At 40.9% G+C, this 8,319-nt stretch overlaps 1 long non-coding RNA gene across 1 annotated transcript; it reads left to right on the top strand.

Annotated features, from left to right (window-relative positions):
- The first annotated feature begins 422 nt into the window (after positions 1-422).
- LOC134063742 (uncharacterized) lies at positions 423-2,894 on the top strand. The gene is made up of 3 exons (XR_009936194.1): positions 423-787; positions 1,440-1,677; positions 2,190-2,894. It is a non-coding gene; the product is annotated as an uncharacterized LOC134063742 (long non-coding RNA).
- The last annotated feature ends 5,425 nt before the right edge of the window (positions 2,895-8,319 follow it).

Below are 8,319 nucleotides of genomic sequence, written 5' to 3'. Positions count from 1 at the left end.
TTGCACATTGTTTTTGTCTTGCACAGTTCTTGCACATTTAACATTGGCAAATCCAAAATAATGCTCTACAATTTTAACTCACCTTTCAAACATTTACAGACAAATTGATGTAACTCTGTCAATGTACATTTTGTATAGTATAGTGTATAGCAGGTTAAAACAATGTTTTATACTTAACTATAGCCTAGTTAAATAGCTTGTTTAGGTCAGTAATTCCACTAAGTCAGCATTAAAAAAAAATCTATATATATATATTTGTGAAATAATACTTAAATGTGAAAAAACTAAGGTAGCTTTTTTTTTTAATATATATGTACCATACTGTAAGCTGCCTAGGCCTACAGCCTGGAAGATGTTCACCACTAGGTGGCACCCAAGCACCACAGAGGGTATCGCCAACTGTGTTTGGAATGTTCAGAGCAGTTCTGCCAAGGATTGGTTCAGAGGTGGTCACGTGTTTTATGGACGCCATTTTTACTACCAAAAGTACTTTTGACTAGAATGCTTTCTAATGCTTTCAGATGGCAGTGTTTGAGTATCGTTGGCATTAAGTCTTAATATCTTCACCATACAGCGACCCATTTTCTCACTGGACACTTTTCTGATAACGTTAACATTATAACGTTTACGTCATAAGCATTTTTAGTGATAAGACTCGTTAAGACATTTGCAGCACGGATTTTGTTTCTAACTACCCGGAGAGATGCCACTTCTGGAGGAGCAGCGAATACATCATACATCGTTCGTCTTAACCTTGTCTAAAAGGAAAACGGTTGGAACAACTCTGGTAAATAAGGTTTTTCATCTCCTACTGTTATCATTTATGGTCTTAATTTCCTTGCATTTTTGCGTTTTTGAAGCACTAAAGTGGCTATTAAGATAAGCAGCCAGTACGTAGTGCTGTGTCGTGTGTGTTTACTAATAGTGCTACAGCTGCTTAGCAGGTAACATAGCGATCTGTAATCATTGATAAACTTGTTAGTTTTGCATTTTCTTTCTTGTCGAGCAAAATAAGACAACGTCTTGTTTGCCTATTTTAAGAATGTCCTCCTGCTTGACTGAAATAGCTGGTCGGATAATTGCAGTTTGCAAGTTAGCTAGTCTTTCTATCAACGTTGTTATAAACTTTACCAGTAGCCTAGGCACAGTATTGTCCAAATAAATCTGTTGAAATACACAGCATAGTTTGAAGATATGGTTTGCTAGCTATCTGTCAAACTTGGTAGGTGGTGTGCTAATCACGAATTATTAAGTGGTGTCAATACAGACTTCAGCTCTACTGGTTGTGTAGGCTATACTTCAATCTGTCAATCTGTCAGCCCTCTAGTGAGTGTGCCATGCTTTATTGAATCATGGTTTAAGGTGATGAATGTCTGTATTATAAAACAAAGCAATATAGTAAATATTATGCTTCCTCTTTGTCTTTTTTGTTATTTTAGATGTAGGTAGAGAAGAGTCAGTGGCTGGTGAAGTAAGAGGATACAGCTGTCTGCTGATTCAAGGTCCCTGCCCCGTCGCCTCAACATCCTCAAGATCCTGTAGGCTACTGCTGCTGCTCCTTGCTTCAGCACCTTTCCCCTGATGCCTGACACCCCTCATCACCAAATCAGCCCAGTCAACATGGACCCAACATGGACCCAAGTCTCCACCACAGTGTGCACAATATACACAGACAGGGTATGTGATCGGTGTCAATATTGCATTCAGACAAATTGAAATTCCTTCCAAAGAACAAGTGCTTTCCTCAGCTGGATCAATTTAAGTCAAGATAAACAACAGCTTCCTTTCTTCATCGTGTTCTACCATTAACATTATTATGTTTATATTTTTGGTTAATTAAGGCACTTAGTTGCAGTTTCTCAGGTACACTTTGCTATGATGTCATTAGTAAAATTATTAGGAGGATGTAGCGTGTGTGGTGTTAAATGGTACTGCCTTGTATTATCCAAGTCTGAGGCTGAGAAGAGGAGATTCACGGTCTGCTCCCTTTGTGTCCCATGTTTTGTGGGTGTGTGTGAGAGAGTGCGCGACAGATAACGAGTGTGGTGTAGAAGCATACACATTTAATGACAACCTGTGCACATTTCAGATTTTTTAGAAGAGCAGTCCTTACTACAGTGGTAGAAATAGTGGTATTTTTATGTACATCTACCCATTTAATGACAAGAGTTTCATTATTTTACATGCAGGACGAGAACAAAGGTACAATTGGTCTGAGGGGAGGACACCGCAGACAGCTGATCAACTCCATGTCATCTAATCAGGCCATGTAAAGGACCATGAAGGGATGGACTTGGTGGAGGACAACAATGTGACACCCGAAAAGAGTACATGGAGATCTCTCATCCTCATCCCTCATGCTTATATTGCATTTCATATAGGCCTAGATTCTGATGGTCTTGTAAATGTTTGTTACACAAGTCAGAAATTGTTGTCTTTGATTATTTAATTTGATTATAATAAATGGAAATATATTTTATTGAAAAATATTTTTGAAAACCTAGCAAGTTTGTGTGTTTTAGTATCAGAATGAGCTTGTATTGACCAAGTATATCTACAAGGAATTTGACTGGCATTAGCTGTTGGAACAATTAGACATACAGTAGTATGCAGTCAGAAGATGCATACTATAGAGCACCACAATATACATAAGGCACCTACCAATAGATTGAGTGATGGCAGTGGGAAAAATGTGATTATTGTCTGGCAGGTTTTGTGCATAAGGGTAAGTTATTATTTAACGGAAAAGTTTGAGGTCAAACTAATGGTGACCTCCATGTAGCTTTTGTAATAATAATAACTTTATATAATAATAGCCTAACTTTATGATAATAATATATTTTTTAAATAACATGTGTTCAATTAAAACTATTTTCTTTTACTGTCCCAGAGTCTATTGAAACAACATACTTATTGATAAAAAAGAAAATAAATAGCATAGTCTTGCCTCATGCACGGTCGAAATACATTGTATGCCTGAATCTGGAGGTCAGACGTCAAATCTAACAGTGATTCAAAGAGTTGCTGCAACATGTAGGGATCGCTGGCTTAAGTAAGGTAAGATGTTATTCATTGTGCCCTAAACAGGCTTATTTCACCAAAATGAAGCTTTCAGCTTTCTCTTACTGCTTTATTTCAAGTTGTTTCCTCAGACTAATATTTAACTGCTGTAAGAAATTGGATAAACGAAGTTCGCCTCGTAGGCGTTTTCAGAGCTAGCTGGCTCCAACTAGGCAACGTTTATCACTATTTATCTGGTCTTTGCTATTTTTTTCAAAATGTATAATGCAGCGTATTTGCAACAGCATTTACATCTTAATGAATAGTGATGCATATTATAACATTTATAGGCTTGTTTATGACGATGTTAAGCTATTTGTTTCAACATGTCATATTCGCCCTATTGACCATCATTGAGACGAACGTACGTGACGTCACTTCTGGTCGTAAAGATGGCGCCCATGATTTGAGTTGGCGATACTCTCCACATATAGGGCACTAACAGAGGGGAGAGAGAGACCAGCGCTTAGCATTTGCAGCATATGACAAGATGTTTGCCGTGAGACTGTTTCCTTGAAGGGAAGATGAGCTGAAAGTAACCAAGTGGGTGATGAATTATTTTAACTTAACTTATACATCACTTCATAGTCTAAAACAGACAGTTTGACCTAGACAATAACATGGGACAATTTAACTTTAAATAGTTTTAAACCAATATAAATCTACCATGGGGAAAATACAGATGGGAATTTATGTCAGGCTTTTTAATGTGAATACTGCGTTTCTTAATTATATGTGATTTTATGTTTTACCAAAGAAAATGAACAGCACATATATTTAGCACATAACTGACAGTTTCCTGTCATTGATTAAGCCATGAGCTCCAATGAGCAGGGGTCACGGACGTGGCCGAATCATGATTGAGCTTAACAGATGTTGCCATTTAAGAGTAACAATCTGGGAATTGAACTGTAACAGACTGAAAGGCACCTGTCTGACAGCACTTTTGGAGTATAGAGTTTAGAATATGGCCGTGGCAGACTGTTATAAAATGTTCTATTGTAGTCTGAGTATTGAACAAATTCATACTGTTTGATAAGCAAATTTGTAAAATAGTTTTCTTTGTTTAATTAATAAATGGAGCTAATTATGTTCATAATCAAGCATGTTTTAGCTGTAATGTTAATTCAGACATGGATGCAGAGCAACTTAAATAGGCTGTACCCTGTATGATGATGGTAGTATAATGGTTAACGAGCTGGACTAGTGTGCCAGTAGCCTGAACAGTTGTGGGTTCAATTCCCAGCTAACCCCCAAGTTGCTCTAGGAACAATAATCACTCGTAATATGGCTGATATGTAAGTCACTTTGGATAACAGCGTTGACTAAATGAATGAATGTCCCAAAACATTCTGGGCTGATACTTTTTAACATTTTCAAATACATGTAAATAGTCATTAGTCTCTACTCTATGGCTATGTGTGTTAACCTCAAGGCCCAAGCTTCTGACATGTGGCCAAGGCCTAGACTAACACCTGGTGAAGTGTCTTTTTAGCATACAGAAGATGCATCCATCTCATCAGTGGATCTTGTTTGCTGATTGCCTGATGTTGCACTAAGCAGTGGTTGACCCCACCGTTCCCACATTTGACCCCCTCCATACACACAACCTAACCGGTGAGATGTGCAGGATTAAATAGATGCAGAAGCCGCAGGCATTTTATAAAAAGCCCGGGGAAGTCTATAAAATCAGGCTTTGATCTCCACACCGGCAGTTTACCACTAAAACATTTTTATAATCAGCCTTTATTGTTCTCTTCCTCCTTGTGGGAGATCCGCCCATGTTCATTTTTAAAAGGCCAAATCAACCATAATTCAGTTTATAAACTGCGGCGCCGGTGGAGGATGCCTGCATGAATATTCAACAGCCTCCCTCAAGCTGCCTCGGCCAGTGATTCATTAGGCATATGTAAATATCACTCACTTTAATTGTTCCTAAACTGACTCAACATAATGTTGTCATTAGCAAATTATTACTTATTTGTGAAACTAATGGTACAGTATGGCGTGCATGCTAAACCCGGACCCCCAGCACACGTATGTGACTGCAGTTATGATCCCCTTTCTCCACGGCCCGCGCTAGGCTGCTCCAGCCTCCTTGCGCTCGGCACAGGCGTGATGGATGGTGCGGGGCCCAGTCAGTGTGATGATAATGAGGGAGCGTTAGAGAGGGTGGCTGTGTTGGTTGTGCTCCTCTGTTGATGTGCCAACAATTAAACAAACTGGCACTTTGATGGGTTTAGGGCACCGTTGATCTTCCTCGTACGCCCCCCAGCCGTCAGAAGAAGCCACAGACGCGCGCGCAGACTTTTACACACCCGCACTTCTGCACTTACAACCCCTGCCACACAAACAGAAACAGCACACACACACACACACACACACACACAACATGCAGCCACACACACACATGCGCACACACTCACAGGCACAAATACACACACGCATACACACACACACACACACACACACACACACACACATGCACGCACACACACACACACACACACACACACAACCACATGTACATACACACATTAACGCACATAAGAACACACAGAAAGAGCAAGATCATTGTTTATGGATCATCCCATCTACTTCCATGGCCCTTTCATTAGGATTAATGATATGCGTTCAATTACCAAAGGCTTTTTTTAATATACAGAGAGGTAGCATATCACACATCGTTTGATGCAGACCTGCTGTGTCTCTTGTCCTCTTTGTAACAGCTTTTAAACAGAGATCTGTGGAGAGTTGGAAGTTTGAAAACTTGGAATTACGACTGTAAGCCATACCACATTTTTTGTAGAGCAAGACTTAATTTTTTCATTTTTAGGCTGAGGAAAAGTGTAGATAGTATGTACACATACATACATAGCAGGCTATATCTTATATCTTGCAACTTAAGCCTTGCAGGAAACTGGATAAGCTACTACATCTATATTTTTGCCTTCGCTGAATAGAAACACAGAAAGCCCCCGGCGCTCATTATAATTTTATTGGATATAAAACTAAATACTTTTAAGGAACGTCACAGAACATTTATAATTAAAACATCTGGTTTTCTGTTAACCCCGGCATTGCAATTGCAGTTTTATTTTTTTGTGCCCGCGCACAGACCAATTTGCAATTGTGATAAATTTCTCCAATAATAAAATATGCCTTAATGCCATAAAAGCCGTCTGCTGCTGTTTCTTTATGGAATTCTGAGCGGCCCTAAGCCTCCATTAATGAAGCGATGGCGTTTGTAAGAAATGCAAATCTTTTGGGCAGGAGACACTGGCTGTGAATAACACACAAACACTAGCCTCATACATTTCAGTCGAAGAAACTTAGCGAATACCTAATACTTGAACGGCATCGTTTATTTTACTTTCTTAAAAACATCAAAATTAATGAATGAAGTTTATATGGAAGAAAAATCGTATAGAAAAAGCAGTTGCATTAGATTTACATTTTTCCAGTCATACATTTATTTTTGAACCAGCCATATTTTATATTACAATTGTTTTAATTAATACAATTATTGATGAGAATGTTATGTAAATTAGATGTAATAAAATTGAATACTTTCAAACATCAGGTATGTCAGTGTCACAACTACAGTATAACACTGAAAAACAACAACAAAAAAACCCAAACATATTTTAACAGTAACAGTACCAGTACTGGAGCGTTTCCTTCTGATCCTGTTTTTGACCAGGCACTGCTCTGGGCACTGAACGTGTGTTTTTACGGCCAGTTCAGGCCAGCATGGCTGTGATCGACCCCAGCAGACCTGGGACGGTGACCCCATACCTGTGGCTCCTCTGGGGAACGCGCTGAGCGCTCGCCCTGCAAGAGGTGCTAATGGGGCTTAACGAGGACATTGCAGCGTTTTTTTTAATCACTGTCCGTCACACACACACACACACACACACACACACACACACACACACACACACACACACACACACACACACACACACACTGTAAAGCCTCTATATCCCCAACTTTCACTGTCACAAACATGCACATTTTTACAGCCCAGCAATTAAACTGTTTGGAGTGTTTTATGGTGCCAGTTGTGCTTAGCACAACAGCCATGACAAAACAGGCAAACAAAAAAACAGCAGCCCTGTGCTGACAGAAAAGAGAGTCTTAGGAAGATGGAGAAAGGGAGAAGAGAGAGAGAGAGAGAGAGAGAGCGCAGAGAGATAGAGAGCCATAGAAAATGAGAGAAAGAAAAATAAAGAGATGGAGTGAGAGAGGAGGGGGAGGAGGAGAGGGGCAAAGATAGAGAGAGGGGGCTAATAAAGTAGCCTGATGGATGAGCTGCTTTCCCCTAAGGATTTGACTCCATGTAAATTGGCCGCGACAATGCATTATGGATAAGGCGTTTGAGATTATAGCTTGTTAATGTGTGTGCCCCCCCCACCCCCCCTCGGTGCCCCCTCCCTCGACTCAACACCCCCCGCTCCCCCGTACACAAGGCCCTCTGCTTCTTTGCTGGCGATGACATGGTCACCTCATTGTTGGGGCGCACAGGTCTTTAGGTACAGATGGGGAGAGAAAGGGGTGTGAGTGCAGAGGAAGACGGAGGAGGGAGGAAGGAGGGAGAGGGGGAGCAGAAGGAGGAGGTAGGGAGAGAAATGGAGTGTGTGTGTGTGTGTGTGTGTGTGCGTTTGTGTACGCATGCGTGTGTGTGTGTGTGTGTGTGCGTGCGTGCGTGTGTGTGTGTGTGTGTGTGTGTGTGTGTGTGTGCCCAAGTAAGTTTGTTAGTGTAAATGTGTGTGCGTGTGTGCGTGTGTGTGTGTGTGTGTGTGTGTGTGTGTGTGTGTGTGTGTGTGTGTGTGTGTGTGTGTGTTTGTGTACATGTGAGTGTGTGTACATATGCAGATGTGCGTGTGTATGTGTATGTGTATGTGTGTATGTGTATGTGCATGTGCATGTGCATGTGCATGTGCATGTGCATGTGTATGTGTATGTGTATGTGTATGTGTATGTGTATGTGTACATGTGCTGTGTGTGTATGTGTGTGTTGTTGTGTTTGTGTGTGTGCTGTGTGTGTGTGTGTGTGTGTGTGTGTGTGTGTGTGTGTGTGTGTTGTTGTGTGGTTGTGTGTGCGTGTGTGTGTGTGTGTGTGTGTGTGAGTACGGCAATCTGCCAGCCATTGTGGCTCATTCACTCAGAGGGAGTGAGGAGAGACCCCCAAAACAGTGACCAGCGGGGAACATCCCAGTACAGCCAGTGGGGGACAGAGGCTGTGGCCATATGCCT

The sequence above is a fragment of the Sardina pilchardus genome, chromosome 18 (genome assembly GCF_963854185.1).
Source record: "Sardina pilchardus chromosome 18, fSarPil1.1, whole genome shotgun sequence".
NCBI classification, from domain to species: Eukaryota; Metazoa; Chordata; class Actinopteri; order Clupeiformes; family Clupeidae; genus Sardina; species Sardina pilchardus.
This window is presented reverse-complemented; position numbering and strand designations above follow the sequence as displayed.